This window comes from Rana temporaria, chromosome 5 (assembly GCF_905171775.1).
Source record: "Rana temporaria chromosome 5, aRanTem1.1, whole genome shotgun sequence".
Lineage (NCBI taxonomy): Eukaryota > Metazoa > Chordata > Amphibia > Anura > Ranidae > Rana > Rana temporaria.
Genome location: NC_053493.1, coordinates 162286247 through 162305334, shown reverse-complemented (window position 1 = coordinate 162305334; position 19088 = coordinate 162286247). Strand labels below are relative to the sequence as shown.

The following is a 19088-nucleotide window of genomic DNA, read 5'->3' as shown; positions in this document are numbered from 1 at the left end:
CCAACACCTCCGCGTTGAGGCAGAGGGGGGGGATATGTACAGGACGCCAGGGTTGGGTCCTGGACGGGTGCTATACAGCACCACTATTTGGGCTATGGTCCCATTAATAGCGGGAGGAGTGTTCAGGGGGTCACCCAAAGTGGGTGAAGGATTCCAGGTAGAGTTAATCCAGAGAGGACTGGCTCACAGTTCTCTCTCTCTTGATAGAGTAATTTGGGGCCTGGAATTCTGGAGGCTCTAAAGTGCTATTTGGGTGGGAAAGAGCCTCCACTCCTAAACAATGAAGAGCCAGCACACAAGGTGTTAACACTCCCAGAGAACCACCCATTTAAACAGGAAGTGGTGGTGGAGGTGTGTGGAGGAGTGTGGAGATTGCACCTGTGAGGACAAGCTGGGAGTCTGATAGCTGCTGTTCACAATACAGTGAGGACTTTTGGAATACAGAGGGTGCCAACGAACTGTATGTGTTTTGTTTTTGACTTACTTTTTGGTGCTGAAGATAAGCAGACTTTATTTTGATGCTGAAGCTAAGCGGACTTTTTGTTTATAGTTTCCTTGTGTGCTGAGAAAAGCCTTATTTTTTTGTTGACCTCTGAATAAAAGCCTTTTTATGTTCAGGTGAACGGTTTGTGCACTTAATCCCACCGAGCTATAGCCCCCGAACGTTACAATGTGTATATATATATATATGTGTATGTGTGTGTGTATATATATATATATATATATATATATATATATATATATATATATATATATATATATATATATGTTATCTCTGTGTGTAAACAGTGTATAGTCATTTGGCAGCCTTCTGCTGCCAAAACACTGTGGGCCAGATTCAGAAAGATCAGCGGATCTTTCTGCTGGTGTAAAAAAAGTATCTCATTTACGTTACGCCGCCGCAAGTTTTTCAGGCAAGTGCTTTATTCACAAAGCACTTGCCTGTAAAGTTGCGGCGGCGTAGCGTAAATCACCCGGCGGAATTCAAATTCGGCGGGTAGGGGGCGTGTATCATTTAAATGAAGTGCGTCCCTGCGCCGAACGAACTGCACATGCGCCGGCCGCGACTGAATCCCAGTGCGCATGCTCCAAATGATGTCGGGAAATCGTCATGATTTCGACGTGAACGTAAATTACGTCCAGCCGTATTCGCAAACAACTTACGCAAACTACGTAAAAATGTTAATACTCAACGCGGGAACGACGGCCATACTTAACATAGGATACGCCGCACATACCCCTCATATAGCAGGGGTAACATTACGCCGGAAAAAGCCGAACGCAAACGACGTAAAAAAAAATGGCCGGGTGGTCGTTCGTTTCTGAATCTACATAAATACTAATTTGCATATTCCTCGCGTAAACAAACGGAACCTAGCGGCCAGCGTGAAATTGCAGCCTAAGATACGACGGTGTAAGACACCTGTCAGATCTTAGGGATATCTATGTGTAACTTGATTCTATGAATCAGGCGCATAGATACGACGGCCGGACTCAGAGATACGACGGCGTATCAGGAGATACGCCGTCGTATATCTTTTCTGAATCCGGCTCTGTGTTGTTTTTTATTGTTGTCCACAAGTCCCGCCCCCATTACAACACATAGACTATAAGAAGTCTAGCTCCTATGGAACCATTGTCACTGGCTGAAGAAGGTACCAATGACATGCTCCGAAACGCGTCCCGCCTCTATGACACACTTCCTGCCCTCTTCCTGTTTGTGTTCCATGCTGGTTTTTGTCTTGCTTCCTCTGACATCATCCCCAGGCTCCATCACCATTGTGTTCCCTAAACACTCACAGCACAAATTGGCTGTTATCCTGTGGACTTCCCTGGAAGCTTTATCATCAGACTGGGACTGCCCTGCCACTGGAACATCTTCTGGACACACTTACCTGCTACATGCCTGCTTCATCCACCATCTTGTAAGTGTTTTTAACCCCTTTAGGGGATATTAAAAGTTTTATATTTCTGCACTTAGAGGCGCCTTGTTTGTTTTTCATGTCATCTCTGCAGACTGTGCTTTTTTAAATAAGCACCTTCAGAAATGAGGATCCCCTTTTAATACAATTCAAAGCCTCCCATTTAAGTGGTTGCACTGTCATATCCCACGTGTGATCTGATAAAAACTTCTGTTTTAAGGATTAATGTGGAGGCTCTGCAGCATGCCCCTGCAGATTCTGGCTCAAGGAACAGCTCTTGACCCTGTATCGCACCGTGCTACCGTCCAGCTAGATCTGGCATCAAGTTGATTCCTCCAGGCAGCTACCAAACAATCAGATGTGGCTGGCAGTGGATGTACCCACTCGCAATGACTCTCCCTCTCTGTAGCACAGACCGCAACCCAGCACAAACTACAGCCTAAGTCACTGCTTGCAGATTCAGGCTGTGGTTCCAAGAGAACAATCCCATCGGCACAAGGGTTTTTATTACCTCTCCCAGCAATCTGTTCTTTTCTCCAGCCAGCTGGTAATTGTAGTCCATAAAAGTCTGACTTGAATGCAAAACCTGGCTCTTTGGACTACATGTCCCAAGATGCAAAGCTCCACTTTAGGTCTTATTCCCTCTACTTTCAGGATGTGATGACATGCAGTCAAGACAGAGCACTAGGAGAGAACAGTATCACTGTAGCAAGTGCTGCAAAGTGTCTCCTGATAATACAGGCAATGTTTGCCATCTCCTGGCTACATCTCTGCTGGTGACATTTACTTCACTTTGAAGATCTTTCCTTTTACTTTCTGTTGTGTCTACAGGACAGTAAGTGAAGGTAGATCCCCCAAAGGAACAGCAATGGCAAAAAACTGACAGGGTTTTAACTATTCCCTATTTGCTTGATTACCCCATATACTACCAAACAAAACAAGCATCAATATTTCTAGCTCCCAATGCATTGATATTGTCATTACATTAACAAATCACACAACAACCCTCCTTCTATTCAGCTGGATCAAGTATAACAAGAGTCGTCTTATAAGAGCTCAATTCTATTTTGTGTGTATTTTTGTAGGTGATATAGAGAAGCTTTATGAGAGGCAATTCATGTTTAAAGCTTGTAACGTGTAGTTGTTTTTCCTTGTCAGCTGTCTTTCCCTCACTGACAGCCAAACTGATCTTATTTGCTAGTTTACATAAATAAATAATAGTGTGTGTTCTACAGTAGCCCAAAATTAAGGTTACTCTGCAGTGAGCAAAACGGCTGAAATGAGATTACCTTTAGGCATGAATTATATAGGTAGAGCTTCATCATAAATAAGTCAGTAAGCACAAAAAAGGGTAAAAACAAAAGATACTAAGACATAAGAAAGTAAGCATGTTTTTTTTTGCATATTTTATTTATAATTTTTTGAATATACAGAAAGTATTCAAAACAAAGCCTTATAAGTATTGGACACACAGTATAAATAAATGTTGTAACACCAAAACAAAAGACAGGGTTAATACACCAAAAACACAGTAACTATTTGGGAAAGCTATGGGATGGTGCAAGAAAAAAACATCACATGGGAAAAATACTCTACTGAAACAAAAGGTAGCAATAGAGTGAAACAATGCATAAATAGCAGAGAGGCACCAGTCTCATATAAGGTGTTCCAGATGCAACAGAGTGTTGCAGTTATGAGAATACGTAAATCAGAACTGTCAAAAATAAAAATTATGAAAGTCAAATGAAAATTATGAAAGTCTGAGCCCCAATTAATGACTAAATTACAACTGTGTGACTCAAGGTGGTCTCATGCACGTAAGTAAGCATGTTTTTGATTTTTTGTTTATGAAAATGATACTAAAAATGCATTGGTAAAACTAACTGTAGCAAAAATGTAAAAGAAAATGCAACACCCCCAGAAAAAAAGGCATACCTGAGTAATTATTTGGTTAATGACATGGGGAGGATATATTTCCAGGGAGGCCCTCATCATAGGCCCTCCTGACAAAGAATTTTGTCCTCAAGTTGCTGAGGACAATGGCCTCCTCCACACAACCCTGGCCCGGTGGTTGTGGAGTAGTACCCATATATACTCATTCAGTAAAAAAAAAAGACAAAGTAAATAGATTTACCAGATTTTTGAAAAAGTCCTTTGTAAATTGTCCAGCAATGTAGTTCCATATCAATCACAATGAATAGCATACCCTCTGTGAGTTCAGGAGTTGTTTGCTTGTAAATGAACCAAACATACAGGGCATTTACAGCAAATTTGACCGACGTGGAGCACCCCATAATGCACTGCGAGATCAGTGTATTGACGGCTGCTGATTGGCCAAAGCATGCACCTGACCTGCATGCTTTGGCCAATCACAGCACGTTCTGCTGTGAGAGCCATAATTGGCCCCAAAGGCAGTGTGCCTTTAGCCAATCATAGCTCAACTTCTTTGGTTGACCATGGCGATACCCGTTCTGAGTAGAACATGTCCTGTTAAACCGTTGTATGGTCTTGCCCACCGTGCTGCAGCTCAGTTTCAGGGTCCTGACAATCTTCTTATAGCCTAGGCCATCTTTATGTAGAGCAACAATCATTTTTTTCAGATCCTCAGAGAATGCTTTGCCATGAGGTGCCATGTTGAACTTCCCGTGACCACTATGAAATAGTAGGGATGAGCGGAACACCCCCAATTCGGTTTGCAGCCGAAAATGTGAACAGGCAAAATTTGTTCGAAAACGCAAACACTGTTAAAGTCTATGGGACATAAACATGAAAAATCAAAAGTGCTAATTTTAGAGGTTAATATGCAAGTTATTGTCATAAAAAGTGTTTGGGGACCTGGGTCCTGTCCCAGGGGACATATATCAATGCAAAAAAAGTTTTAAAAACTGGATTTTTTTCAGGAGCAGTGATTTCAATAATGCTTAAAGTGAAACAATAAAAGTGAAATATTCTTTCAAATTTCGTACCTGGGGGCTGTCTATAGTATACCTGTAACATAGCGCATGTTTCCCGTGTTTTTGATGCTGCGTACACACGATCATTTTTCGGGTTGTAAAAAACAAAGTGTTTCAGCCGCTAGAAAAAACACATATTTTTTCAACTTCATCGTTAAAACGACGTTGCCTACACACGAAAGTGAAAAAAAATGCTCTAGCAAAGCACGGTGACGTACAACATGTACAACGACACTATAAAGGGGAAGTTCCATGCGGATGACGCCACCCTTGGGGCTGCTTTTGCTGATTTTGTGTTTGTAAAAGACGATTCGCGCTTTTCTGTCTGTTACAGCGTGATGAATGTGCTTTCTCCATTACGAATGGTAGTTTTACCAGAATGAGCGCACCCATCTCATAACTTGCTTCTGAGCATGCGCAGGTTTTCCACGTCGTTAAAGCCCACACACGATAATTTTTTACAACCCGAAAAACGACATTGTTTAAAACGTCGTTAAAAAATAGAGCATTTTCTAATGATTTTTTTGTCGTTTTTCAGAACCCAAAAAAATGCTCTGAAGCCCACACACGATCATTTTAAATTATATTTTTAAAAAACAACGTTTTTTACAACCAGAAAAATGATCGTGTGTACGCGGCATAACAGTCTCTGCACAAAATGACATTTCCAAAAAAAAAAAGTAATTTAAAACTACTCGCGGCTATAATAAATTGTTGGGTCCCGGCAATACCGATAAAAGTAATTGAAAGTCATTAAAAAAAAAAAAAAAAAGTGTGGGGGTCCCCACGAATACCATTACCAGGCCTTCAGGTCTGGTATGTATTTTAAGGGGAACCATGCGCCAAATAAAAAAAAATGGCGTGGTGTTCCCCCCAAAAATCCATACCAGACCCTTATCCGAGCACGCAACCAGGCAGGCTGCAGGAAAAGAGGGGGGACAAGAGAGCGCCCCCCATTCTGAACCGTACCAGGCCACATGTCCTCAACATGGGGAGGATGTCCCCCAGTTGATGGAGACAAGGGCCTCTTCCCCACAAACCTTGCCCGGTGGTTGTAGGGGTATGCGGGTGGGGGGGCTTATCGGAATCTGGAACAAAGGGGACCCCCAGATGTCGGCCCCCCTATGTGAATTGGTAACCTACCATTTTACAAAAAAAAGTGTCAAACTATTTAAAAACCAAACCACAGTAGACAGCTTGGGACAAGTCCTTTATTAAAAATGTTTATATATATATATATATATATATATATATATATATATATATATATATATATATATATACTGTATATACTGTGTGTATATATATATATATATATATATATATATATATATATATATATATATATATATATATATATATATATATATATATATATATATAAAATATGGAATTGGCATTATGGAAGAGTAGCAAGAAGAAAACTATTGTTGAAAGAAAGCCATAAGAAGTCCCGTTTGCAGTTTGCGAGAAGCCATGTGGGGGACACAGCAAACACGTGGAAGAAGGTGCTCTGGCAAGATGAGGTCAAAACAGCAATTTTTGATCTAGAAGCAAAATGCCATGTGTGGTGGAAAACTAACTCTGCACATCACCCTGAACACACGTTCCCCACTGTGAAACATGGTGGTGGCAGCATCGTGTTGTGGGGATGCTTTTCTTTAGCAGGGACAGGGAAGCGCATCAGAGTTGATGGGAAGGGAAAACTTAGAAGAAAACCTGTTAGTTAGAGGCGGCTCTAGGCTTTGTGAGGCCCTAAGCAAAACTTAGATACGGGTCCCCACTCATGCCCATAATGGGTAAAACAATTCAAGCAAATAAAAATGGCTGCAGAAAGATGCAGGGATCTAGCACACAGTGATTGAGCAGAGGCAAATTAGGCAGCCACGAGGCCCATGTGAGTGTAAGGCCTTAGGTGACCGCCTAATTTGCCTAATTAAAGAGCCGCCTCTGCTGTTAGTCTACAAAAGACATAAGACTGGGGCAGAGGTTCACTTTCCAGCAGGACACTGACCAAAACATACAGCCACAGCTACAATAGAATGCTTTAGATCAAAGCATATTCATGTATTTGAATGGCCCAGTCAAAGTCCAGACCTAAATCCAATTGAGAACCTGAGGCAAGACTTAAAAATAGACCCCTCTCAAAGAGCCTCAGAAGATACCTCTGCCACAGGTCCCCTCTGGGTTGGATTATTGGAGATATGCCTCCTTACTTGAGTTACGTCTGGATCTCCTTCAACTTGTCGCCCAGGTACTGACTGACAGGTGATCAGTCCTGCAGTGTCCGGCTACCTGTGATCCCCGATGGTTTCGTCCAAGCCCTATTGGACTGCCAGCCTCTCAATGGCACTCCTCAGACGGATTCCCCCATCGAACAGCATCCAGGTTGGGATCTTCAAAAGAGGGAACCCAGTCGCTCGCTGGATCCCCATCGCTGGTTCAGATGCTCTGGGCCAACATGGTCCCGGAACCAGGAACACCGCGTGGCACGCACGCCCCCGGCCAGGTAGGCCATAACGCCGGGGCACAGTGATGTTGCCACCCTAAAGGTGGGTGCCATATTGGACGAAGAAGCCCCAGAACCAATGGCGTCTGTCCCATAAATACCCCACCCCAGCATGCACAGCGAGGACAAACCCTCGTGATTGGCTGCTGGGAAGGGCACCCAAACCCTTGACTCCACTGCTGCCACCTGTAGTACTGGGGTTGGAAGAACACTCCAGCACAGCAGAATGGGCTCACAGCACAGCCAAGCTGAGACAGAGACCACAATTTGCTACTAACAATCTGGAACAGAGTTTGACTACACTCTGATCTGCCCCATAAATTTTACTAGCACTACTATTATAAAGTACATAGGCGCTACACTACATTAAAAGGGACTCCCTGTCCCTGCCTGCAAAATGTGATTGCTGAAGCCTGGCTGAGCCAGTGGCAATCCTAAACATGTGCTAGCTGTGCCTGAAGTTAAGTGTTGTGCAGGAAAGAGAGAGTAAAGCTTCGTACACATGATCTGATTTTCCACAGACAAAGCCTCTGACTTTTGTCTGAAGGGCGTTGGCCAGGAACTTGTCTTGCATACAAACGTCACGCAATTGTCGGCCAACAAACACGAACATAGTTACGTACTGGGGGCCATATTCTTAAACAAGTTACGTAGGCGTATCAACAGATACGCCTACGTAAGTCCCTTTCCTATGTTTAAGTGTATTCTCAAACTGAGATACACTTAAACATGCCTAAGATACACCAGCCTGCGCCGTTGTATCTTAGGCTGCAATATTTACGCTGACCGCTAGGTGGCGGTCAGCGTAGAATATGCAAATGACTACTCACGCCGATTCTCGAACGTACGCTTGCCCGCCGTAGTGTTTTAACGTAGTTTCCGTAAGCGATACGCGGCGTAAAGATAAAGATGCCCCCTAGGTGGCGTACTCAATGTTAAGTATGGCCGTCGATCCCGCGTCGAAATTTCAAAATTGAACGTCGTTTACGTAAGTCGTCCGTGAATGGCGCTGGACGCCATTTACGTTACAGTCAAAACAAATGACGTCCGTGAGACGTCATTTAGCGCAATGCAAGTCGGGTAATTTACCCGACGGAGCATGCGCATTACGATCGGCGCGGGAGCGCGCCTAATTTAAATGATCCACGCCCCCTGCCTGGATCATTTGAATTAGGATGGCTTACACGGGTGGACTTTACGCGATGCCGCCGCAAGTTCACAGGTAAGTGGTTTGGGAATCCGGCACTTGCCACTTAAACTTGCGGCGGCGTAACGTAAAGTACATACGTTCCGCCGCCTGAAATGTATCAGAATATGGCCCTATGTGGTTTTTCAGCTCCTTAGTGCCACCCTTTGGGAACCTTCTTCTAATGTTGTGTTTGGTGAGCATTGCTTTCGAGCATGCATGTTTGTACTTTGGACTTTTGTCCAACGGATCCAACATTTGTCCGTGGAAAATCTGACAACAATTGTCCGATGGAGCATACAAACGGACGGATTTTCTGCCAACAGGCTGTCAACACACAATTCTCGTCAGAAAATCCGATCGTGTGTACGAAGCTTTACAGTCTGCAAGCAAGAGATGTGCTGGAAGAGACTGGAGTAGCCAAGTGTATATAGTTGTCCCAACTGATTTATATATGATCAACCAATTGCTTGTTCTACTGGGCATCCCATATATTCCTATCTCTAGCCAAGTTCAAATCCTTCAATTAAAGCGGTAGTAAACTCTCCTAATGATACTGGATTTAAACAATATTCTAATATAACTATTTATTTACAATGAAATTGTTAATAAGAGTATGCCCAAAAATATTTCTTACTGTCATAAATCCTTCTATTTGAAAAGCTTCTGCTTGTTGTTTGCCGGCAACATCCCAACTATGGTCTTCTGCGTCTGTCCAGTAAGCTAGTTCCGCCCGCAGTAGCTTTTCCTGTCCATAATCCCGTGCATGTGCAGTAATAGCAAGGTGTCCACAATCCCCTTCTCAGTGCCGAGCTAGTATAAGGCTGTATCGCGGGATGTCGGGGCTGTCGTAGTCAATAGCAAATAATGCAGCCCTGTCATAGACCCTGCATTTTTCCGTCAGGGTCTACGGTTGCCGGAAAATTGGGACACACGGCGCATGCGCGAGTGACGTCATAAGAAATAAAAATAAAGATTACTTGCAAGGAAAGCAGGTAAAGAGATATTCATATGGCGCAATACATTTTTATAACCTGCAATTGTCCACATAGAGAAAAATAGTCTGAATGGGTATACAACCGCCTTAAAAAACAAATGGACTGTTCATTTAGCTAGATTCAGAGAGACTTATCTAATATTATTGTTATTGAATATATGATAATAATATTAATACAATTATGAAAAAGTTAAATTAAGATCCTGATTTGTTTTCAATTTTTCTGAGGAGGTGTGTAGCCTGTGACTTAGATTTAAAGAGAATCAGTAGACAAAAAATGACCCTCTAGTGAATTGGAAAATATAAATTGGAAGACTGAATGCAGGTAGAACTGTGACCTGATTCATTGCTTACAGTGCAAGGATAGTCAGCTTCCCCTTCTGGCCTCTAAGCTTCTGTTGTTTTTTTTTTGTTGTTTTTTCATTCTCTGTGGTCTGTGAAATCATACAACTTGAGATTCAGAAACGCTTTGAAATCCCTATTTAGAGAAGATGTCTTCTGACTTATTGTATGCATAGGCAGAGAGAATCCCCTTCCAGCACCTCCCATCTCCCTCCTCCTGATTCTCTCCCAGCCAGAGCTCCAGATTCATGAGTTCAATAGAGACAGATAGATCTTATGTGCTGTTCCCTGCATAGATTCAGTTGTGCTCATGCATTTAAATGAAATGCAAAACACTTTCATTGTGTGCATTTTTGAATTGTAATTCATTCTGTCAGATTTCTTAAAGGACTATATTCAAGGCACTTTCCTAGTGGATGTTATAGAAGATATAGTAGGTAGATTTGTTGCACAGGGAAAATCCCTGCTAAATGATTTTTCCAGCAGGATTAAGTGAGTTGGCAACACAGCTCTTGACAGCTTGTCTGGCAGTGTCAGACTGATCCTCCTGCTCCTTTAGTGAGTTACTGGACTTTACATTTTGGGTCACTGGTTTTTTCAGTCATCCAGAACGCTAAACATCTGAACCTAGGGAGGTGACAAAGGAACAGCGAGCTACAGTTTCATCTCAGGAAGGACACCATAAATCATGGGCTGTTGCAAGCACAGCCAGGAATGCAGCGAACAGACCAGCTTTCCAGACTGACCTGGAGATGATGTTGATTCTCTATGTGATATGACACTGCTTACCATTTTAAAAGAAGAGATAATGGTACCAAGATTCTGGGAAGCATCCACTTTCAATGATGAGATGACAGATCTATACACAGCTTAAGAGGATTGTGTTTCCAAAGATCTGTGCAGGAAAATAAACAATCTTGCCTATCTACTCGTGTCATTTTGATAAGGATCTCATCTTGTGATTTTTAAGGATGACCTCAGAAAGTTTCCATTTAATCTAAGCTTTATAAAAAGGAAGCTGGAAAAGCAACAGAAAAAGAGAAGTTTTTTTTTTTTTTCTTTTTAGATTTATCACACCCACTGGAAGACCCACGTGTATTAGCAGAATTGGGACCTTCTTTCTTAACGCTGGTTAGTAATTGAAAAGGGGTGTACTGGGATTTTTTTGGCAGCATTACTGTAAACCCTACAAAACATGATATCAGTTAATGATTACATTTGACATGTTGATTTTGTTGTTTAGGGTTAAATAGTATGTTGACACTTTTTAAATGAAGCATAGTAGTAAGGATTCTTATGTTTTAAGCAATCTCTAGGCTACTTTTATAATATCAGAAATCTTTTTTTTTTTTATATATATATATATACTATATTGCCTGCTTTTTGTAATTATCTCTGATTGTACTGCATGTGTCTTATAGTTAATAATGTATGCTGTGTTTGTGTGACATTATAATGAACAACATGTTGATCATAGCTAGTCTGTTATTTCTTGTCCGTATACATGAACGCTGGCTGTAGCATGCAAAGAATAAGGAGAATAGATAGATAATGTGAGGATAACACAGGCAGCATGTAATTTACCTAGTGCATCTTTAAGTACCCTACTGGAGATGGCAACATTTAATATAGGCAAAATGTTAATCACACCAAATTATTATTTATAACTACAATCTCTTATTATTCTTTAGGTGCAGTACTGGTAATTTTGTACAGGGGACAGTGTGAATAAATAGCTTTCTTTACAAATTTATTGAAGCTTCCAAAGAGCAAACGTGCAGAAACTCAGCAACAGAGCAGCTATTAGCTTCCCCCATCTACTTCAGAAAGGAAAGCGAATGTATGACTGGTTTCACTGACATTAGAACATTTGTATGTTAACAGTAAATGGTACCAATCTACAGTTAACATCGTTTGTTGTTTGTATTACAGTCATCATTCAGATATGCTGCTAAGATTTCAACTGAAATGACTAAAATGACAGTTATGTGTCATTGGCACTGCTTTCACTCTGAATGTTGACAGAGGCACTTGTTGATTATACCAATACAGCATTTAGCTAGAATTTTAATACAGACTGTAAGGCAAGAACGTTTGGTAGCTGCAGTGCTTTAAGTACTGCATGCCATTCTGTACTCTAGCAGAAAAAAGGTTAATTCATATCCTGCTGCACTATTCAGGAAGGAAGGAGGATATAGACACCACAAGAGTTTCTAATCAAATAGTCTCTTTCATGTGGATCAGTGCTATAGACTATTACATACAACTTGCCTCTATACAAAATTGTAGTGTTATAGCTTACTAGGTAATGTTTAACATTCATGCCATACATTGTGTCTACTAATGAGCCAATGCCACTGAGATCAGATTCACTATTGTCTTTAGCTGCCATGAACATGACTTTGAACTAATGACATTCTTTATTTACGTGTATATTTACTTATTCTGAAATATCACAGTATGCTGAAAGAGAACACAAAACACAAGCCTGCTCATAGCTGGTACCAAAAATATCCAAAACGCAAGTCTGCTCATAGCTGGTACCAACAATATCCAAAACACAAGTCTGCTCATAGCTGGTACCAACAATATGCAAAACACAAGTCTGCTCATAGTTGGTACCAACAATATGCAAAACACAAGTCTGCTCATAGCTGGTACCAACACTATCCAAAACACAAGTCTGCTCATAGCTGGTACAAAAAATATCCAAAACACAAGTCTGCTCATAGCTGGTACCAACAATATCCAAAACACAAGTCTGCTCATAGCTGGTACAAAAAATATCCAAAACACAAGTCTGCTCATAGTTGGTACCAACAATATCCAAAACACAAGTCTGCTCATAGCTGGTACCAACACTATCCAAAACACAAGTCTGCTCATAGCTGGTACCAACAATATCCAAAACACAAGTCTGCTCATAGTTGGTACCAAAAAGTGCTACACTTTCTTCTTCATAATAAGTCGTGCCTCATGCTCTCTCCATGGTCCTGAAATGATTATATTGCATCTTTAGTAGCCCATTTTTTTTTTTTTTTAGCTGTATCTTCCTTAATATTATTTGGTTTATCCAGATTTACTTGGATATATTAAAGTAGTTATTTTCCTTGCACACAGTTTATAAAGTGGATGTTAAAAGGGGAGGTACAAAGAGAGACCATACAATCACGTTGTACAATGTTAGTAGAAATAAATGGTAGGAGAGGGTACTGGAGAAACTGCACATTTAAAGGTTTTTGCTACTACTGTTGTAGTAACATCAATGGATGCAGTGGTAGCACACCCTTTTGTTACAAAGTTTGCAGAACTATTATACAACAAAAAAAAAAATGTACATGCATATTATACAAACTACAACTATCAAGTTATTTATTGTTTTAGGGTTGTCTGAATCATTGGCCTTGAATGTAAAATAAGTTATCTATAGATAACACTTCAATTATTTGCTCCTCCCTTACAATATATGGAAGTGATATTAACGATTCATTTCAGCTATTGAGAGGCTTGTGGCATGTTCACATTTAAAGAATTTACACTGTGTGCTATAATTAATACATTTCTACACATGCTCAGTGCCTAACATCCTATATAGTATTTTGCTGCAATACTCTGTTAAATTTCTCTACATTTTATATCAAATAGCTGATAGTTTCATAAAACAGTGGAAATAAATTATGTCATAGTAATCTAAATTGAAGCTTTTGTATTATATATTTCACATTATTAATCTAATAATCATTTACTATATGGCTTAATTGAAGGTTAATTATCAATATAAACAGGAATATACAAACATATCAAGGATATCACATATCTGTGGATATAGAGGGCACTAAAACTTGAGCAAAATGATTTGGCATTACTCTGTTCTCTGCTTGTTGAGGTAACATTTTCTGAACAAAATTGTAACTTTCAACTGAGTTCAAATATGTTCAACAAGCATTCTAAATGTTTTTTTTTCCTTTTTTTCAATTCAAGTGTTCATGCCCTTGTCAAGGTTGTTTCAAAAGAAAATGATAGATTACCTATACAGAAGAATGTTTTTGATAATCTATCACTGGCTAAATTGAAAGCATGATTTATCCAACAGCACTGCACTAAATAAACCATGAGACAAATGACGTGATGTTGTTATTATAAAGGGGAACCAATACTATATGTTCCTTAGAATATTATACAAGGGACTACTCCCTTATCTCTACAACATTGCTTACCTGTTCTATGACTTAATTTCCATAAGTTACCTGAAAGATAAAACTGACTGCTAGGTACATTTTTGAAAGTACCGTTCCTATTGTACCCATATTGTATGCACCTGTTAAATACATACATACCTGTATGCCCTTACAACATCTCTTTTGATTCCTGAATGTATTGGGTTGGTGTTCTGTCATTGAGAGAACCTATACACCTTTATGTCACACAACTGTTTTCATATGTGAGATTTATTTGACACATTTTAATTACTTTTGACAAACATTTGCTTAATCAATGGGAACTTTCTGGTGCCAACGATTAGTAACATGTATTTATATAAAACGTAATTATACTGTTGCATCATACAATCCGTAAAAAAAAAAAAAAAAAAACAGATCATATAACATAGACATAATCACTAAAATAAGGCCTATGTAATGTGGCCTTCTGTTTTCCCTGGTAGCCAGCCTCTACCAAATATTTAAAACAGCTCATATAGATTTCTGATAGTCACTGCCATGACCCTTTGGGATCAGAATCATGCTTATCCCTATATAGATACAGTTTTGTATAGTACAGTGCAGGAGAAGTGTCTTAGTTTTTTATACATTTTGCAATTAACACATCATATGTTATGTGTATAGTGGGTATAAATGTAAATAAACCTGACAGCACTTGGATGGATCACCTGTGAAATATAAGAATGTACAGCGTCAGTTAGATGACAGCCATTTGTACATGCTTCCTCCTGTAGCCCCACCAGAGGGTGCCCATCCTTGTTCTCTATGGTATGGCATTATGTACAGTTGTGCGCATAAGTTTACATAGCCTGGTAGAATTTATGATTTATTGGCCATTTTTCGGAGAATATAAATGATAACACAAACATTTCTTTCACTCATGGTTAGTGTTTGGCTGAAGCCATTTATTATCAATCAACTGTGTTTACTCGTTTTAAATCATAATCACAACAGAAAATACCCAAATGACCTTGATCAAAGGTTTACATACCCTGGTGATTTTGGCCTGATAAGATGCACACAAGTTGACACAAAGGGGTTTGAATGGCTATTAAAGGTAACCATCCTCACTTGTATTCTGTTTGATTGTAATTAGTGTGTGTGTATAAAAGGTCAATGCGTTTCTGGACTCCCGACAGACCCTTGCATCTTTCATCCAGTGCTTCACTGACGTTTCTGGATTCTAAATCATGGGGAAAGCAAAAGAATTTTGAACTGTATAAAACAGGAAAGGGATATAAAGAGATATACAAGGAATTGAGAATGCCAATCAATTGTGTTCAAACTCTAATCAAGACGTGGAAAATGAGGGGTTCTGTTGAAACCAAACCATGGTCAGATAGACCAACTAAAATTTCAGCCACAACTGCCAGGAAAATAGTTTGGGGTGCAAAGAAAAATCCACAAATAACTTCAGGTGAAATACAGGACTCTCTGAAAACATGTGGTGTGGCTGTTTTAAAGATGCACAATAATGAGGCACTTGACAAATAGATGGTCTGCATGGTCAAGTCACCAGAAGAAAGCCATTACTACGCAAATGTCGCAAAGTATCCTGCTTACAATATGCCAAACAGCACAGAGACAAGCCTCAAACCTTTTGGCACAAAGTCATTTGGAGTGATGCGACCAAAATTGAGCTGTTGGGCCACAACCATGAACACTACATTTGGAGATAAGTCAACAAGGCCTATGATGAAAGGTGCACCATTCCTACTGTGAAACACGGAGGTGGATCTCTGATGTTTTGGGGATGTGTGAGCTACAAAGGCACAGGAAATTTGGTAAAATATATGGCAAGATGCAGAATGTTATAAAAAAATACTGGAGGAACATTTGCATTCATCAGCCAGGAAGCTGCGCATGGGACGTACTTGGACATTCTAACATGACATTGATTCAAAACACAAGGCCAAGTCGACCTGTCATTGGCTACAACAGAATAAAGTGAAGGTTCTGGAGTGGCCATCTCAGTCTCCTGACCTCAATATCATTGAGCCACTCTGGGGAGATCTCAAACGTGCAGTTCATGCAAGACAACCAAAGAATTTACAGAAACTGGAGGCTTTTTGCCATGAGGAATGGGCAGCTTTACCATCTGAGAAGATAAAGAGCCTCATCCACAAATACCACAAAGTATTTCAAGCTGTCATTGATGTTAAAGAGGGCATTACATGGTATTAAGAACTGGGGTATGTAAACTTATGTCATTTGTCAGTGTCATTTGGGTAGTTTCTGTTGTGATTATGATTTAAAAAGAGTAAACACAGTTTTTTGATAATAAATGGCTTCAGCCAAACACTAACCATGAGTGAAAGAAAAGTTTTTGTGTTATTCATATTTGCTGAAAAATGGCCAAGACATCATAATTTCTGCCAGTGTATGTAAACTTATGAGCACAACTGTATGTAGTTTTAATTACATTACCCCCTTTCAGAAGAAGCTAATTGCAAAATGTGTCTAAAACTGAAACAGGGATAATTGAAAAATTCTGTTAATTACTAGACCACAAGTGAGAGTCTCACAAACGCATATAAACCACTGGACAAAGAAACATTATTAAAAAAAAAAACATTTCCATTACTGGAAAGTTTATATGAGCATACCAAAAGAATCAAAACCAGCAACTGTTGAGCCAATTGACAAGTTGGTCAGGACCATATAACATACAACATGGTGTTTAGAACACTCATGAATAAAAAAAAAAAAAACATAGATTCGAACTGAGATCTTCAACATTTATGTACTACAGCCCCTATAATATTAAAGTATATGTAAAACCCAATCGCTAAAGTGTCTTAAAACTAAACATCATTTCAATATTTTCATAGAATTAACTATAGTCCTGCCATATGGGTCCTTGTGGAGGTGCTTTCCATTAAAGGGTGGCAATGCTCTGTCCCTCTGGGTATTTATATGTAACAAAGAATGAAAACAAAAGGTGAAATAGATATTTAAATAGACAAAAAAACTTGGCAATTGTGCATGTTACACATTGATTTAGGAAACAAATCATATTGTTAAAGTGTGCATGTATTTTTAAAGTGTTTTAGTTATAAACACTTGTCTGCAATCTATATATAGTATAATGTATGCAGTAACGATTCTAACTTACTATTTTTGTGAAGTTTGTAAAAAAAAATGTTTTCTGGGATAAAGTGGCATCATCTTGGGTACTGTTTTCAGAGTCGGCTGTGTACATAATTTCCGCCCTTCCTGCTTTCCCCTGCTGTAATCTCACGCATGCGTGATAGTGTATTACCAAGCCTCTTTCCAGATCCCCAAACAATCCACTAAGTTGATTTGTTCCTAATACATGCCATTGAAAGGGGCTAAAAGATCCAGATGATTGCCTTGATAGGATATGCCATGGTTTCCTCCCTATGTGATGTCACATGGTCACAAGAGGAGAACCAGGAAGCTGTGAATGAATGCTCAGGCCGCGTACACATGGTCCGACGGACTGTTTTCATCGGTTCACCACTGAAGCAGACCGATGGTCTGATGTGAGTACACACCATCAGTTCAAAAACCGATCGGGTCAGAACGCGGTGACCTAAAACACGCGACGTGCTGAAAAAAACAAATTTCAATGCTTCCATGTATGCGTCGACTTGATTCTGAGCATGCGCGGGTTTTGAACCGATGCTTTTGTGTACTAACCATCGGTTTTGACCTATCGGTCAGCCGTTCATCGGTTCGATTTTAAAGCAAGTTCTCTAATTTTTGTCCGAAGGACAACAGACCGATGGGCCATACACACGGTCGGTTTGGACCGATGAAACTGGACTTTAGGCTGTTTTCATCGGTTTGGACCGACCGTGTGTACGCGGCCTCAGTCTTGAGAGTCTTCACAGCCCAGCCGCAGACAGTGAAACTCGTGGACATGTCATGCTGTCACTGGGGAGATGGCTCACAGAGCGTGCTGTGAATCAAAGGACAGGGAGCACATGCGTCTGCGACGTAAGCAAAAATTACGGGACGGATTGAAAGAAGACAATACAAGTAAGGAGACTTTTACAGACAGCGATCAGTCTCTTTAGTAATGAGGATTAGAATATGCTGAAGTTGGGTTGGGGGAGTTTACAACCACATTAAGTTTTGTCAAGGGCCCTCCGGTGTTGGAATTTCATGCTGGAATCCATGTATAGAACTGAAAAAAGATCAGTGAATGAGTTTGTGATGAACGAGCAATACAGCTTTCTGTGGCTGCCCTGCCAACTGGTTATTTTTTATGCAAATGTTATTCATTCCAGCATTGACAGCACACAGAAGATTTTACTGATATCAAAAGATTATTTTCTCACAATGACCCTGGCCCTCATTGTTGTGAGACTCACCGGTCTCCTTCCTTGGTGCAGAGACAGAGCCTGACACAGCAGCACTAGACAGGTTGGCCTGAGCATGAGTGACATAGTATCATGGAGAGATGCTAGTCCCACTGTATAGCTGCAGCTGACTAAATTTTGGAGGAGGGTGGAGAAAAGCAGAGGAAGGCGAGAGTAGGCAGATCATCAGCATGGTGAAGCTCATCCCATGCTTAGCAGATACAGTTCATCCCAAGGTTAGCCAATCATGAATCAGCTAACTTCAGAACTGCACATGTGCAGTGCATTTTGGGTGAACTAAGACAAGTTTTACTGGTGCATGCACGTGCATGCCTGAACATTTACAGATTTTTGTTTTACAAAGAGATCATACAGTGCATTGAAAAAATATTCATACCCCTTAAATTTTCCACATTCTGTCATGTCATGTTACAAACAAAAATGTACATTAGATTCATTGGGATTTTATGTGATAGACCCAGGGCTTTTTTTTCAGGGGGAACTTGGTGGAACTCAGTTTCACCACCTCTGGCTCAGACCCTAGGGGGGGTGCTCACCATAATCACTTGTAAACACAGAAGTCCAGTTTCTGTGTTTATACGTGACAGCTCTGCACTCTGTATGTAATGC

At 40.3% G+C, this 19088-nt stretch overlaps 1 protein-coding gene across 1 annotated transcript in view; it reads left to right on the top strand.

Annotated features, from left to right (window-relative positions):
• The first annotated feature begins 10070 nt into the window (after positions 1 to 10070).
• Positions 10071 to 19088, top strand: part of VWC2 (von Willebrand factor C domain containing 2) — a 606745-nt gene continuing 597727 nt past the window's right edge. Inside the window, exon 1 of the mRNA XM_040353321.1 lies at positions 10071 to 11041. The gene's annotated coding sequence lies outside the window, so the exon portion shown is untranslated. The remainder of the gene's footprint in view (positions 11042 to 19088) is intronic.